Source organism: Anopheles aquasalis, chromosome 3 (genome assembly GCF_943734665.1).
Source record: "Anopheles aquasalis chromosome 3, idAnoAquaMG_Q_19, whole genome shotgun sequence".
NCBI classification, from domain to species: Eukaryota; Metazoa; Arthropoda; class Insecta; order Diptera; family Culicidae; genus Anopheles; species Anopheles aquasalis.
Genome location: NC_064878.1, coordinates 61333205 through 61348958, shown reverse-complemented (window position 1 = coordinate 61348958; position 15754 = coordinate 61333205). Strand labels below are relative to the sequence as shown.

Below are 15754 nucleotides of genomic sequence, written 5' to 3'. Positions count from 1 at the left end.
GAGCGTGAACAAGGAAGGGCCTCGGGCCGGAAGAGCATCGTGGAGAGAACATTTTCCTGAAGGGATCGTCGTCGAAACGCAACCAGATGGTCGACGGTTCACGGATGGACGTCTAAAAATAGGACGTCTCTCCAATGCCGTATCGCATCTTGGTTCAACAGTTCCCGGTCCCGGGAATTGCAAATGTCAACAACTGTAATGGATTTCCTTCCACGCGCGCGCCGAGTACGTCCAACAGGTTCCGGTTACAAAGATTGAAATGCATATTGCAGTGACAGAAGGATCAATGCTCGAAAGTTTTGTTGACGTTAATGAGGATATTTTGGAGACGGAAAATCCGGACGGCAAAAAAACAGGACCTAAGAAAATTTGAAGACAATGTTATCCTCATATCCACGAGGAATAAAAAAAAATCCAAATAAAATCTCCAAAAAAGCACTCCTCTAAATTCCCAGACATCAAACAAACTTTCGATGCCCTAGGGGAAGGGGCGCAATTCAAATATTTGAAAAGCTCAAATGTTTCGACATTGATTGGAATGTTGCGGACAAACACAACGCGCTCGTCTTTCCGCGTTCCTGGAATTTCCCACCGTACCACCTCTTTTTCCCTCCTGTGAGAGGACTTGTCACACTTCACTCTCGAAACGGTCCGCCCCGGGGGGGAACGTATCGGCTCAGCACCGTTGACCGGACCGGACACACATGCGCGTGCGAGCGAACATTTGCCGAGCTGACTGATAAGACACGAGACCGCGGAGGAGTGTGTAGCCTCCATGGCCCGAGTGGAGAGCTGATAGCGCATGAGCCGGTTGTTGCCTTCGGAGCGTAATCGTCGCCTTCCAAACAACTCGTGCGCCCATTTGGGGCCACCAACATTACCAGCCAGGCATTGCTGCGATAAACTATGTAACGAGTTAACCTTCAACCTCCGGTCAGGACCGGACCGGGGAGGAGCACTGGTTATTCAATGATTATTCAATCAAATCTCGCTCGCATCACAGGGAACTAGAACGACATCGACATTTCAGAAAGAAACGCGCGAATACCAAGACAAACCTTGGACTTAGAAGAGTCCGCGCAAAAGCAATGAGTTGCTGGTGCTTCTGCGATCTATTAGAACTAGAAGAGTTTGCCATTTAAGAAGACCAATGGAATGGATCATCATCATCACCAGCACACCATAAAGTTGAAGACGATGGAGCGCGATAGACCGTCCGGCTAGCAACCGGAGACCTCGCGATGATGTTCACGGAAGTGAACACCACCGTTTCCAACAGTGTTTCACAGTGTTGAAGTTCTCTCTCTCTCTCTGTGTATAAATAATTCATACATCCAACGCAACTACGCGAATAAGTGCCCCAAGACCCCCACCAAGCGGTGTAAGAAGAAGCTGATAAAGACCACGCGTTGGTCGTCGAGTCGACCACGTGGTCTTCTGTTGTGTTGTTCCTCACTCTGCAAAGTCTCTGTGCGAGTGATGGCCAGGTTCATATCTCCAAGGGGAACCACCGTTCTTCATCATCATTCACCACGACGACGAGTGCGAGGATTTCACTCATCTTTATCTCTCGTCCTCTCACTCCCACCATCACTAATCCCCATGCCATGCCATGCCTCTAAACGAGCGATCCTCTGACAGTTTTGTTCTTGAACTCGCGAGCGAGCGACCCCGCGAGGTGAGTCACTTTGGAGGAGGAGCTGCTGCTGTCCACCTCCGAGTCTCCGAGGACTGGCCTTCGTCTCCTCCTTCTAGTGTCTCTGTAGTGTGTCAGGAAGGATGGAGTAGGAGGGTCATGGACACTCCCCACTGGCAGCTGAGGTCCCGCCGATCGCCGACAAAGTAACGCACGTCATTAACCTACAAGTGTCACTCACCTCCATCGTATCGACGACCAGGGAGGAACAGTCGACGCTGAAGGTGAAACAGCACCGATCAGCACCACTCCTTCTCCTTCCTTTGAACGATCGCCAGGTTTGCGCGTTCACCAATCGAACTCACCGAAGCGTAACTGCAGGAAGGTGCAGCTGTGCTGTGCTGTACTGTGGGGACAATGCATCATTTGCTGGCTGGCTGACGGATATCGCTGCGCGCTGTACGATCGAACGAGATCTCAATTACTGCCTCGCAAGGCGAGATCAGCGCGCAGCGGAGAGAGGGAGAGAGATCAGTCTGAGATGCGAAGCGGAGTGAAGCTGCATCATCTTATGCTACTCGTTGGAGGCGTATCTGTCTCTGTGTTCGGTTTGGTTCGTGTGGAAAGTACTTAAAAATAGCGCTTCCCCCGTCCCAAAAAACCAAAACACGCCGGGTTCGTCGGATGCCATTTCGATGAACGTAACAGCAACAGTTCGCCGCCTCTGCCCAACCTGCAACAGCTGCTGCTGCACCAACGCGCCTGATGCAAGCGATGGTGCTGCCAGGGAAAAGCGTTTGCCAGACCACGTCTGCTTCTCAGCCATGGTTGTATGCGTGTTTGTTTAGGACCACACGATACGGGACAGATTACAACCCCACGAAAAACCACCACGAAACACTTTCACCCCACCAGATGATCATCGAAGTGATAACCAAACTCGTGGAGAAGCTTTTGGGATCTCATCTTCCGTTATATCACGCCTCCAAGTGTTCCCAGTAGAAAGGCAAAGGCCGATAAAGCGAGGAATGAGATCAACCGAAACGCCAACGTCTTTGCCTTACCTCCACTATCTCGGCTGTGTCTCTCCTGCTGCTGCTGCTGCTGGCTAACCCATTTAGAAGCCTTTTTTCTTGGCGCAGACATAGGCGCGAGATGATCACGGTTTCTTCAGCGCACGGGTTGGCGATTTGGGGTGGTCGGATCGAGGAAAAACTTTCTCCTTTCGGCCAGCGCCAGCGCACAGCTTTCTTTCGGTCACAGTGCTGGGGGCTCGCGGAAACGCTCGCACTCATACCACCACCAGCACGTTGCTGTTACTTCGTTGCATTCAAGCGTAGCCACAGAGAGCAATACCACTAGAAGAGTGCAGAAAAAAAAACAACAACACACGCCAAGTCGTGGTGTGTCCGGGGATTGTAGAAAAACTTGAGATCGAGCTGCGACGGGCGGACGAAAAGCGAAGGAAAACGCACACCAACTCATGAAAGAAAGAAGGAATCTCCACCGAAACGACCACGACGATCATGATGGCGATGATGGCATCATCATCAATCGGCACAGTGGCGATCAACGGGGCAATTAAGCTGGCGCTGGCGTTCGCTTCCGATTCCGGAGGGCGCGATTTATCGACTATCGGCGAGAAAGCGAAACGTGGCACATGTTGCGGTGGAAAGCAAAACAGGCTCCAGAGCGATTAGCAGAAGAGAGATCGGAAAGAATGGAAAGAGGGGACGAAGAGTTCAGCATAAAACACCCTCGGAATGAGTTCGGGGATTTTAGGGTTTTCAAAAGGTTTTTGGGTAAGAAAGTGCGGAGAAGGGAGCGCTTCCAGAAGTAGAAAGTACCGGTAGCAGACAGTGATGACGGAAAAGTTCCAACAATATCCATTCAAGGCCCTAAAAGTGTCCTGAACTTTGGTCGGCGTCATTTACAGAATATTCAGGGAGACCATTCCCCAAATAACATTTTGCGTTAACAACAAGAGTTCACCTGATTGGACCTCAGAAAATTTGTCGGACAGTCCTGCTCAGTATCTTCTCTCGCAGATATTATTCTCCCTCCAGTGTCCTTCCCTCCTGGGACTCTACCACTTCTCCACTTCTGGTCAAGTTTAACTTCCTGGCAACCAAAACAAACGCCACGGCGTTTCTCTTTTCTCCACGGACCACCACCACCACCACCACTTCTGCTTTCAACTTACGCAACCAAACAGCGCAGCGCGTTGTGTTCCTTAAACGGGGGAGCTCCTCAGCGCGGCCAAACCGGCCATATAGAGGAATCTATTAAAAGGGAACAGCAACACACAGCCACAAGTGGACACACGCGGGAACACGGCAATCCGCGCGGTTCATTTGCAGTGCAGCGCTCTCGCCAAGCGACGATTATTGCAGCGAGCGGCGCGAGCGATGCAGCGCGCTTTCACTTTGGAAATGCCTTTCTGTGTGCGCCTGTGTGCCGGTACAAGCGAAGTCAGCTGCTTGGTGGTAAGTCTGCGGAAAGAAAAATCAATCCATGCGGCCACACAATTGGATTTAGTTCGCACTTGGCTGGAGAAAAGCGACAAACCAACAATCACTTCCTAAAGGACAACACTACGGTGGATGATAGAGAGACACAGACAGAGAGAAAGAGAGAGAGAGAGAGAGAGAGCAGGAGCATAAAAATGGAAGTTAAATATTGATTTGGCGGCACAATAAACCTTGTTGCCCGCTTGTTTGCCTTAAACCAGATCCAGGTGCACGGTGACCAAGGTTACGACGAGAATCCTTGCAAATTGTTGGAATGCCGCCTGCTACTGCCTGGATACCACAGACAACGGCGAACAAGTGAGCCTCGGTCCTTCTGCCATTTGCACCACATTCCATACATCAGAAATGGATCCAAGGATGTGGACGAGAAACTTTGGCAAAGAGCGACACGATGCCCCAAAAAGGACCTTGTGCTGCTGATGGTCGTAAGTACATTTTCCCGGGAAAACTGTGTGCCCTTCGGTGCTTGTTTTTTGGAAAAAAAGAATAGCTTTCTTCCTTTTTGCTGTCTATTTTTGCGTACGTGCGAGCGTGAGTTTGTTGCGTGAATCTCCTCCAGGCAACCAGTACAAGGATGACAGGCAACTGGTGGCAGGAAAGGAAGAAAGAATGGCTCTCGTCACCACGCCCCTGGACCAGAAGACCAGATCTCTCAATTTATCGGCAGGATTTGGCGGAAATACACACCAGCCAACCAGTCGCAGTCGCCCGGTGTGACCTTCGGCGGTGGCGATAAAGGTCCTTGAAGTTGGCTGCCGAGTTGATCGCAGAAGCAACAGTCCGCTCTCCCCTGCCATCGTCTGTCGTCTCGCAGCAGACACACAAAGAGCGAGGAAGCTCGGCTATTTTCGTTCCTAATACGGCGAGAAGGAGTGGCGCTAGCGCGGCTAGAAGAGGAAACCAACAGAAGCATCGTGAGCCCCCGGACTCCATTCCAGTGGCCGGTCCCAGAAATGATGATGATGATGATGCTGCTGCTGGTGGTGGTAGTGTTGCTGCCTTGACTCTGTGCCTTGGCAGCACTGTGCGCCTTTTGCCGTCCTTGGATTCCAGTTGATTGATGACGGAACTTTCAGATCGCGGATCCGAATACCGATAATGCGTTTCTTGGTTCTCTGTGGGGAGCGTTTATTTTTAAAGCAAATCATTAAGATACTCGAGAGATACAAAGAGCAATAACAAGTATCTCAAGTCGTATTGTCGCACATTCTTCCAGGGGCTAGAGGTTTAGAGAAGAAGACGAGGCAATTGAGGATGATTCTTATTGTATCCTTGAATGAGAGTCAGTCTAAAGACTCTGAGCTGAGTTTTGCTCAAGTAGCTGGTTGATCAAAAGACAAACTTGACAAAAAGTTGCAACTTAGTCATAAGATAATCGAGAAAGTAGCTAAATCCCAACAAATCACCTCAAGATGGACTGTTGGCCCTTGTGCAGATTTTTGAGCAAAGATTCTTCCCTCAATTGGCACTCTCTTCCACGACCACACAAATCAATCGAATGTTTAATCGACTAAATGTCACCCCAGACTCCCAGGCAGCACAGAGCGCTATAGGAAGAAGTGACTCTCCTCGCTTGACCACTTGAGTTCTGTGTTGCCTCTCTGCTGCTACCCTATACCAGCCATCATAACCAACCCGACCAATTGGGTCAATTGCTTTGGCATTGAGGGCACAACAGCGGCAGCATCGACAACAAACCGAAAGCTCCCGAAAACAAACCAACATTCCACATTCCTCGCCAAGCAGCAGTTGTCGGTTTAGGGAACTTTTGAAGCCAATTCTCCTCCGCTCCTAGGTGTAGCACCTGCCTGTTGTTTGCTTGTCTTGTCGCGCGGGCACAACAAAGGAACCGAATCGAAGCACCACCGTCAGGAATTCGGCTGGTCTCGTGGCGGTGTCCGTGTCCCACAGGAAGCGAGAACGCAGCAAGAAAACGCACCATACGGAACGAAACGGGGGTGTGCGCGCGCCACTAAAAATAACCCGTTTGCATAATCAGAAATGGACCAACTCCTCGCTCCTCGTTTGCCCTTCTTCCGCCGCCAAACATGCGAGGAATTAAAAGTGTAATTGATGAGGAAAAGAAAGAAGAGCACATCAGTGAAAACCAGTGGCCACTGACCATCAAGAAAACAGCCAGTCTGTCAGTGTTGTTTTGTGGGCACAAGAATCACAACGGTCAGCACAAATTAATGTGCCTCGTCCCTCACTCCGGAACTCAAGTTGATGTCGATCATCACAAATGTGTCGTCTTCTCTACTCTCTCTCTCTCTCTCTCTCTCTCTCTCTCTCTCTCTTGCTGTGTGTCTCTTTCTCGCGTTCTTGCGACCCTAAACTGCCATAAAAACATATAAACGAAAGGCAAACAGAATGCTCAACACACTCTCTTGTCGAGAGAAGCTTTTTGGAGTCATTGGAAAAGTGTAACAGAGCTTCCTCCTCCTTCCGGGGGGGAGTGTAAACAGTAGACCCCGGACGGCTTGGAGTGTCACCACCCAGGGCCACCCAGATAACTTGAGTCACCAGATTTGAGTCTTTCCTTCACTCCAACGAGTGTGTGGTCACTGGGAGAACTGGGTCACTTTCCCATTCCCTCTTCTTTTTTATTCCTTTTCCGTAGTAGCTGCCACAGCCACAGCCCAGAATCGTGGCCACCACCATTCTCACCGAGAAGGAGAAAGGTACAACAGCGACCAACGAGCGTCATCATCGTCTTCATCGTCGTCGTCCATCAGAATCAGTATTGGACGACGGTGCGATCGAGAAGAAACGAGGTGCGTGGTGGCCACAAGCCGCGAAAGGCACCGGAATTTAGGTCACTAACAGAGCTCACACCATCAGACCCGGCCGGCCGGCTGGCCGGTCTCCGGTCTTCGCTGGTGGTGGAGAGATTGGCGACCGGGGGTCAGAGGGGCCGGGAGTGCTCAAGAAAACGGCTCAAGGCTCCGACAGCACCGAAAGACACCGTTGTGTCCCTTGGGGGGAGGAGGCAGTGGCGGTGGTTGAGACGAAAACGAAAACATAAAAATGGTAAATTGCAAAACGTTTGGCCTCGGATGGACGGACGGGCGGTGGGACACAGACGGAGGGAGGGGAACGAAACATGCGAGAAGGACACGCGGCCGAAAAGCTGCTGCTGTGTACGTGTGCGGCGTACCGTACCAATCGTGGTGGCGCGTCGAGTGCTGCTTCGAGTGCTGCTGAAGCAGCATTAAACCCTCGGCATCATCATCCTTTTGCGGTTCAATCCGCCGGGGTGTCTCGTTTTTTGGGGCCTTTTGTGGGGGGGTGCTTTTGGATGGAAAACGAAACGAATTCGCTCTAGATGATGTTGGTTTTTTTTTTTTTTTTTTGAGGAGAGAAAAGCCTTTTTTCTTGGAGCGGATAGCAAACATACACAAAATAGAGAGAAAGAGGGGATGTTGTGCGTTGTGTAAGGTTCAGGTTTGCAAAACGAGGCCCATGGCCCCCTTCAATATGGGAACCAGCATCGACACGATGACTGAGAGCGTTTAAAGTCGGAATCACATCACATGAACGCCACCGGATGTGCGTATTTTGGAATGGCAACAGTTTCATCAGCTGCCACCGCTGGTGTAGGTCTATGTCGCGATTGGAGCTGAGCATCCAGTGAAACGAGACTTCATCTGACAACACCAAAAGCATAAAAAGATGAGTTCATCAATGGCGAAGCGTCTTTGCTGTAACGTTCCAGTTCGTTCAACAGATTCTTCTTCATAAAGGAAATCGATTCGTCATCGAAAAGTCATTTAAGAACGGAAGAAATCATGACCTTCCCCTTGGTCGACTCCTTCAATTGAAGAAGAAAAAAACAAAGCGCCTTTTGTGTGTTTTTCAGACCCGAAGGGCAATACATCTCACTACCGACAAGAGAATACGAATTTGAATCGTTTATGTTGACGGAATACAGACCGCAATAAGCCATAAGATTATGTAGATAGACTATAGAACAAGCGTACGACATAAATAAACGCCGATAAATCGTGTAAAGAATTGCTTCAAAAACAGTGCCTTGTACTTGAGAAGTTATTTTCATCTTTGAGTACAAATTTTTTGCATAATTTACCTCCGAATCGAGAAGGCGGTTTAATGGGGAAAGATACTCCCTAGTTTTGCTCCAAATTTGAACTTCTGACAGATATTTGTTTTGCCCAAAAACTCGCCATTTACGCCATCTACCTACACCAGATATTTTGGTGCACCGAAAATGGTAATTCCCAAAGTAAGATCTGACGGAAGACCAGCAGCAGAAACACATTACAGCTTCCACCATCTGTTTGTTGCTTGGATCGAACCAAACTCTGGTGCTTTAAAATAAAATAAAAGCTGCTTTAAAAAAAAGCAGTAAAACCGAGCAAGCCGAGGCGAAATAACCTCGGTTCATCCAGAGTCTAGGAAGCACACAGCACAACAAGCACGTCTTCGAGCGCTGGCATCGATTGCATGCCAACTTGCGACTTGTAAGGCCACACCACCGCACCGCTGTGTCCACAACCGGTTCCAGGCAGCAGGGTTGTTTTCAGCAATCGAGGAAAGTATGATGTTTTTTTTTTTTTTTTGTTCGGACTCTCCTCTTCTCTGTACGCCGCACAAAGTCACAGCACAGTGCGCCTGCAGGGAATGAATATTACAACAATCCAATTTCACTTCACTGTCCGCGACGTGTCGCACCTGAAAAACCTCGCCAGTGTCTACTCACGAGACACAAAAAGTAGGTCAGATCAGCAGCAGCAGCAGTGGCAGCGACTAGAGAGAGTCTTGAGATGGATTTCTTTGTTTTCTTTCCACCGCCCGATGTGCCACAGTTCCGAGCGACCTAACGGACCCCTTGTGGTGGATGGGGCGAATCACTTAACCCCCGAGGTAGTTAACGGGGTTTATATCCTCGCCCTCGCCCCCGAGTGGGTGTGTGGGACTAATTCATTCTTAAGGCAGCACCGGTTCCGGCTCCAGCTCCGGCTTTATAGTCTCTAGCTGTTCCGGGGAGTTCCCTGGGAATCCAAGGGAGAAACCATTATCTCCTTTTACAAGAGATGTTGTGTCGAGCTCCTGTTTGTCCTTGCTCGAAGGCGTCGTGCTCGTCGGCCAAGCGCCGGTTGGGTAATTTGCGTTTCAGCGCAAGCAGAATTTCCATGAAATCGATTCCCATACCCCAGGTGGAAGGGGGGCGAACGCACATAAACTGCATGAAACATGGATTGTTTCTCGAGGAAAAACCGACACCGACACCGAGGTGAGAGACACACGTACATGCACACATACACGGTGCTGTTGCACAATCACACCGCACACAACCCGTGGCACCATCGAGTGGGGTGAAATATGATGAACGAATGCCTCGAGCGAGCGCGCACCTGCGTATGAGGCGCGTCATGAAGCTCTCTTTCATCTCGTCGTCGGCGACGTATCCCGTGGCAACGAGCGGAAAACCCGGAACTGACTGACGGACGGACGGACAGGCGGGTTGCCTCGATGCCACAATTCACTAATTGCGTTTGGCACACACAAACCAGCGAGCATGTGAGCTCACCAGGATGCTCGAATGCTCGCAGTAACCATAGCGACGTAGCTTGGCAACACCCCCCTCCGGGTACACAATGGCGATATGTCGATGCAACAGATGGTCTGCTGATGCAGGAGAATGGAAGGAGAATGTTGTCCAGGGATCCGTCGCTCAAATATCCGAAGATAAAGCATCGCATCGTCAAGAAGCCCTCCAGCACAGCACAAGATGGAGATATCGTTAACGCGCGTTATCACGTGACGTCGTGGCCAAGGTAAGCCTCGTCCAGACCCAGACACTCTCACATGAGAACGGTCACGATCAGAACCTGACCCGAGACGACAAAACTTGCGACTCGAGAACGCGCCGACGAGCAAAGAGTGTCGTCGTTTGCGTCACATACCGCGGCGGTGCTGTCCGGCCGTCCGTCGGTGATGATTGAACGTGCCATTGAGAGCAGCACGCGCGCGCGCGAGCAAGCGGACGCGCTTTAGCCATCTCCTGGTGTGTTTGAAGGCCAACGGCTGTGGCAGTGGCTGTGACTGAGTGGTTACTGTACACACATGTAATGCATTCCATTTCGTTTCGTCCACTTTTGTGGCCGCTAAAAGCGAATCGACGCTATTCCGATCCTGCGTCCTCTCTCAGGAATCCACAAAGGAATCACAGAGCTCTGGGCGAGAAGACAATAATTATTCATTTTCTTATCTGTCACTGCTGCTGGGCTCTCAGGCGTCGACTCGTGAATTGTTTGGACACTCTCGCTCTGTCAGCAACAAGCGAACAGAGCTCTGCGATGCCTTCCAATCGGCGTGACACGTTTGTGCACGAGTTTATCAGCCCTGTCGAAGGTCTCGGTGGTTGCTGTACCGGAACAGGAGTCATAAGAGGCCCCACCTCCCGGGTTTATGCCACGAAACGGCACGTTCTGAACATCCATACCGTTCCTGCGTTAACTTCATGAAAGGGAGCGCGTTTTCCTTGCTCCAGGGAAGGCTGTTTCAAGGATTCCTCGAATGGCAAGTTCTTCATCTAACAGAACAACTTTAAGCACATAAAACACGTGTTAAAAGACTGAGAACTGAAAGCAGTTTACAAAATAATTGTTGATTGTTCAATAACGGGCAGAATTAAGCCAGCCAAGCAGGCCTTTCAATATTCGTGAAACTTGTCAACAATTTCCTCTACTTGGTCGACATGAGATGCGTCATACTTCTCCCTCTATCTCTCCAATGGCTAGCAAACACTTTCGTCCCAGCATAATCGCTCCGAATTTCCCGCGAATCCTCATCACATTTCACACTCTGATTACTCATCGGAATCATCGTCGTCTTTCGGTGGAAATGGAAAGCCCCTGGCGATGCATGACGCATTGGGCGCAGCAACAACACACCCACAGTTGACTAGATTGTCACGCACGTGTAAGGCGGGAACAAAATGCTTCCTCATGCGACCACCACCGGACGGACGGACGGACGGACGGACGAAAGGAGACCGACCAATATCTTGGCAACATGTGACTCGCAACAGCAGGGAGCTAGCTGTGACCTTGTGCAACGCATTGCACGGCACATTGGCCACGGGCTGCATCTCTCTCTCTCTTATTTCCGTGCCCCGGTGACGCGTCTCATGTTGTGTTGATTCATTTGTAAATGTCCACCGGGCCCCGTTCCGGAACATTACAAAAGGCCCCGTGAGCGGTGTCTCTTCCAATTAGATAAATGACAGATTGGCCTTCGGATTGCACCTCTGGTAGCGACTGTGTATCTCACTCCTTTATAAAGATTGTTCCCTGCAGCAGTGCATTATAGAGCTATGCATGTCAGGGAATGTGCCACAGTATCTATGCTCTCGTAAACATCCCGTTCGTTCGCAGAAAAGTCTTATTGGTCGCCTACTGCCATCTGAATATTATGGAGCATCCTTTGATGGAGCCAATGTCTATAAACCTTCTCAAGATCCGAAATGGATCCAACAATATCCAATTATTTTTTCAGCGCAAACTCGTCGCTTTTTCCCCAGACCACAAAACCGTTCTCACCGGTCACATCACAAGCATCAGCATCTGCGTACTCCCGGCACCAACTACTACGTAATTCCGTTATAGCAATAACAAACCGCTTCTCGCGGTGGCATTCTCGCCTCTCTTCTCCGTCCCCCGCCAACCAAGCAGGCGTTGCACAATCAGCAAAGCATCTCAGCATGCCCCGTGCCGTGCCGTGCGCGGTCGAAGAACTGAGCGACTTCTTATCAGGCGCGATGAGTAGTAGGTAAAGTGATTAAAGAGGGACCCTAATCTATAATTATGATGTACACAAATGTGTAGTAGCCGGCACGCTGATAAGCAGAGCCCCGAGAGCCAGATAGATAGTCGTTATAGGCGCTACAGACGATCGACCGGATGGATAGAAACCCACAAAAAAAAATTGGTACTTGATTGGATTACCTTTCTCTTGGCCTCGACGAGTATTCTAGTTGGCCGACTACGACGTCTGGATGACCGGAACAAGTACACTAGAACACCCACACGCACGTCGTTGCGTATCGCTTAATATCGAAGACGGTCACGTCGTCAACTGCGCTGCATTGGACGCAGCTTCGGTGCGATGATTATGCGTGTAGGACGGAACGAGGTCGGTTGCAGCTGGTGCTGGTGCTGTTTGATGGTTTCCTTCGATCACAGCTAGCGGGAACAGCATTGCCATGGCTACTACGACCAGGATACTAGCACTATTATTGGCAGCAATGCGCAGTGACAGGAACCGGTACAACGATTCGTACGATACCGACGAAGGTCGAACTAGCATCATCTCGTTGGCATAGGGATACCACTATTCTGCTTCCTTGCATCACATACAACAACACCACGCAAACACAGGCTCACGATCGTAAGGGATGATAATGCACAACTTCGCGGGCAATACCGGAAGCTATTGCGTTTTCAAAGGAGATACACGTCGAGAGGTGCGCGCCGCTGGTGGTTAATTGTGACACTTTTTTTTCACACACGCGCACACGCGGCTGTTGCGTAACCTGCCCAACACCCAACCGCCACTACCACACGATCACCACGCTTTTTCCTCTATATATTTTGATGGGCTTCGAAGGCACACAGCCTCTTGCCAACACGCGATCGCAGGCAAGCGAACCAGCTTACTCCGCTCTCTCTCTTTCTCTTTCTCTCTCTCTCTCCACACTGACACACGATCACGATCACGATCTTCTTTTTTTCTTATTTTTTCTTCTTATTTTTTATGCTTCACTTCTCACGATCAGCACACCAACCCACCCTTCCCTTTTCGCGCTTATTTACGCTGCTTCTTATGTATGGGGCGGTGAAGAAAAGGAAGTGCTCTCGTACTCGCGCACACCACTAGCCCGGGCCAGCCAGCCTGCCAGCCGTGCGCGGCGCTTCACTTCTTTCAATTGAAACTTTCTTTTCCGTGGGTTACTCCGGAGCTATATTACCACCAGCCCACAAACCACCCTTTCTTTTGGGCCAACGCTGACTCTTCAGCACACGTACACGCACTTTCACAGACACACAAACAAGAAGCACAGGCACACTGCGATCCACTGGCGTGGTGATGATCGTTCAAACTGCTGCCCGGTGGTACTGCTGTTGCACCACAAAGCTAGTAGGCGAGCTCGAGACCGCCAGGGGACGGTGTACTCGGTGCACGAGATATCTTCTCCCAGTCGGCTCGGCCTCGCTCGAAATGTAAGCTCGATACCACCGTGTCGCTGGGCTGCTTGTGGTAGTATCGACGACGTCGCGATCACGGCCAGCAACTTCTTCTTCTTCTTCTTCTTCTCCGTCTGCTTGCGACGATGTGATGATGGTGCACGGAATGTATGGTTGTGGCGATATGTTGCTCCTCTGTAACCCCCCCCGCTGCACGGCAAATGCTGCACCGACAGCCGAGAAGAAGAAGAAGGGGTGCTCGTTAATTATGGTGCTCTCGAGATGCTCGAGAGTAGAGACCGTCGCACCGCCGGGAATCTGACCGCGACATTCAACGGTGTATGTATGCTATATGCTGATGATGATGATGATGATGATGATGATGATGATGGTGTGGTGGTTCTTGATTTCTTCTTCTGTACTCGCGCACACCTCTTGTAGAGTGAATCTTTCGTGCACTGCGAGCTTCACCACATCACACATCTGTCTCTCGCTCTCGGTTCTGTTCCACTTCCACTTGTCGCCGGATCGTTGCTAATCCTGCCGCACTCTCGAGCAAGTCCCGGATACGATCAATCAAACGGAGGGGAACGGTGTCCTTATGGACACTTGCGTGCCGTGGCCCCGTGGTGGTTTGGACGGAATGAATGGATGTGTCACCCCCCGGGAAGAACCTAGAAAAGAAAAAAAGAGACGCGGCGTGAGAGTGAAACCGATTTATCATCCGCATCGCGTCCGAGCCGGATCGCCCGGAAACGCCACGGTTACTAGATGAAAAGCGGAGAGATCTGTAGAGTGCAGCAGCAGCAGCAGCTCAGCTGTCAAGTGGTGGAAGCGCATTTCAAGGGTTGCTTTGCACGGGATGTGTGGCCTGGCAAGGCAAGCCGCGTGTTGTCTTCGTAGCGCCGACGAACGCACACACTTCTGCACAGTGCACGGTTCGTGGTGGTGGTCGTCGTCGTCGTGGCTGCTGCTGCTGCCGCTGTAACAAAGAACGGTGGCACCGTGGCGGCCACAGTCACTAACAGCCAGACACCACCATCATCATCATCATCATCGTTGGCATCACAGGACCACAGGCAGCCCGGGAGACGGGACACCAAGGTACGGCGGTGCTTGGCGCTGCAACCGCACTTTGCACTCGACAATTGCTGTCTACCTCTGGTGCACACACATTTGTGCTCTCTCGTTCTCTCTCTTTCTCTCTTTTTCTCTCTGTCTGGGCACTGGGTGTGTGGTATTCCGGCAGCGCACAAACAAATGATGAATGAAGCACGCGGCGCGTTTGGCAATTGTAAATTAATTGATTTCCACCAGCGCACTACCACCGCCATGGCGCTCACGATGGCGTTCCCGGTACCTGACCGTGTCATGGCCTACTCTAGAAGGGCGCCTCGCAACCATAATTAGGGCTGCTACGATTGGAGCCAACCAGCCAAACCCAAAACAAACCATTTCGTACACAACAATGGACCACCACCGCGACTAGCCATTCATACGCCGCAGTCACCAAGCCGGACGGACGGGTGCACAGAGGGGCTGGTGCTGCTCTCTTTACTGCCCCGTATCCTGTGCGGTCTTTTCGAGGAATCAAAGTAACCCTTGGCAACGGCGCTGTTGGCCCTTTAACGCGACCGTGCAATCCACGCGAGTCATGGCCTGCTGTTGATGGATTCTTGATTTTGAGGATTTTTTTCTCGGCTTGGTTTTTGTTGTTCCGAAACGCCACCGCCATTTAGCAGGAGCAGCAGCAGCAGGCACAGTTCAAAAAGCAACTGTTCACGACCAACACCACCACCAGCAGCAGCAGTCGTGCGTGCGCTGCTTCTTCATATCATTCCGGATGGCGAGGCGAAGTTTCCTCCCTTCCTTCTCCATCGCTGCCGTTGCTGCTTTCATTGTAACCAACAAGACCATGCTCGGTCCATCTCGCTCGCTCACGAGTGTCGCGATGCTGCTGCTGCTTCTTGCTTGGTTTCGTAGGTGCGCGGAGGTGCGGCGGCTGCTGGCGCTGGTGCTGCTTCTAACTGTACTTTCGTTCGCCTCCGTTTCGGTTGCGTTGCTTTCCAGAGATTCGCAGCAGCACCACCTCGGCTCGGTGGTGCGCAGGAGGAGGTGGAGGTGGAGGTCAGTGTTTCTTCATCGCGCGCACACACAATTCGTCTTTGCGTCTCTTGCACACTTGCCTTGTTGCCTTGGCTCAACAATCCACTCCGCCTGTATGCTGCTGCTGCTGCGGCCAGTCTCCGACGCACACAGTGTACTTACACGCACAAGAAGCATACGTGCGCCCGCGCGCACGCACACACGAACACACGCGCGCGATCACAGTTCTCTACTCTAGGAGGAGGAGAAGGGGCGGGGAAAAGATAGGAGGA

At 51.1% G+C, this 15754-nt stretch overlaps 1 protein-coding gene across 3 annotated transcripts in view; it reads right to left on the bottom strand.

The window, feature by feature from the left end:
* LOC126578390 (platelet binding protein GspB) overlaps positions 1–15754 on the bottom strand; it is a 50101-nt gene extending 34347 nt beyond the window's left edge. The window contains exons 1-3 of one of the 3 annotated variants that reach the window (XM_050240886.1): positions 15645–15745; positions 13809–14050; positions 12138–13600 (exon numbers count right to left, since the gene is read on the bottom strand). The gene's annotated coding sequence lies outside the window, so the exon portion shown is untranslated. Of the gene's footprint in view, positions 1–12137; positions 14051–15644 lie in introns of all 3 variants that reach the window. The other 2 variants (XM_050240887.1, XM_050240885.1) reach the window with 2 other exon arrangements.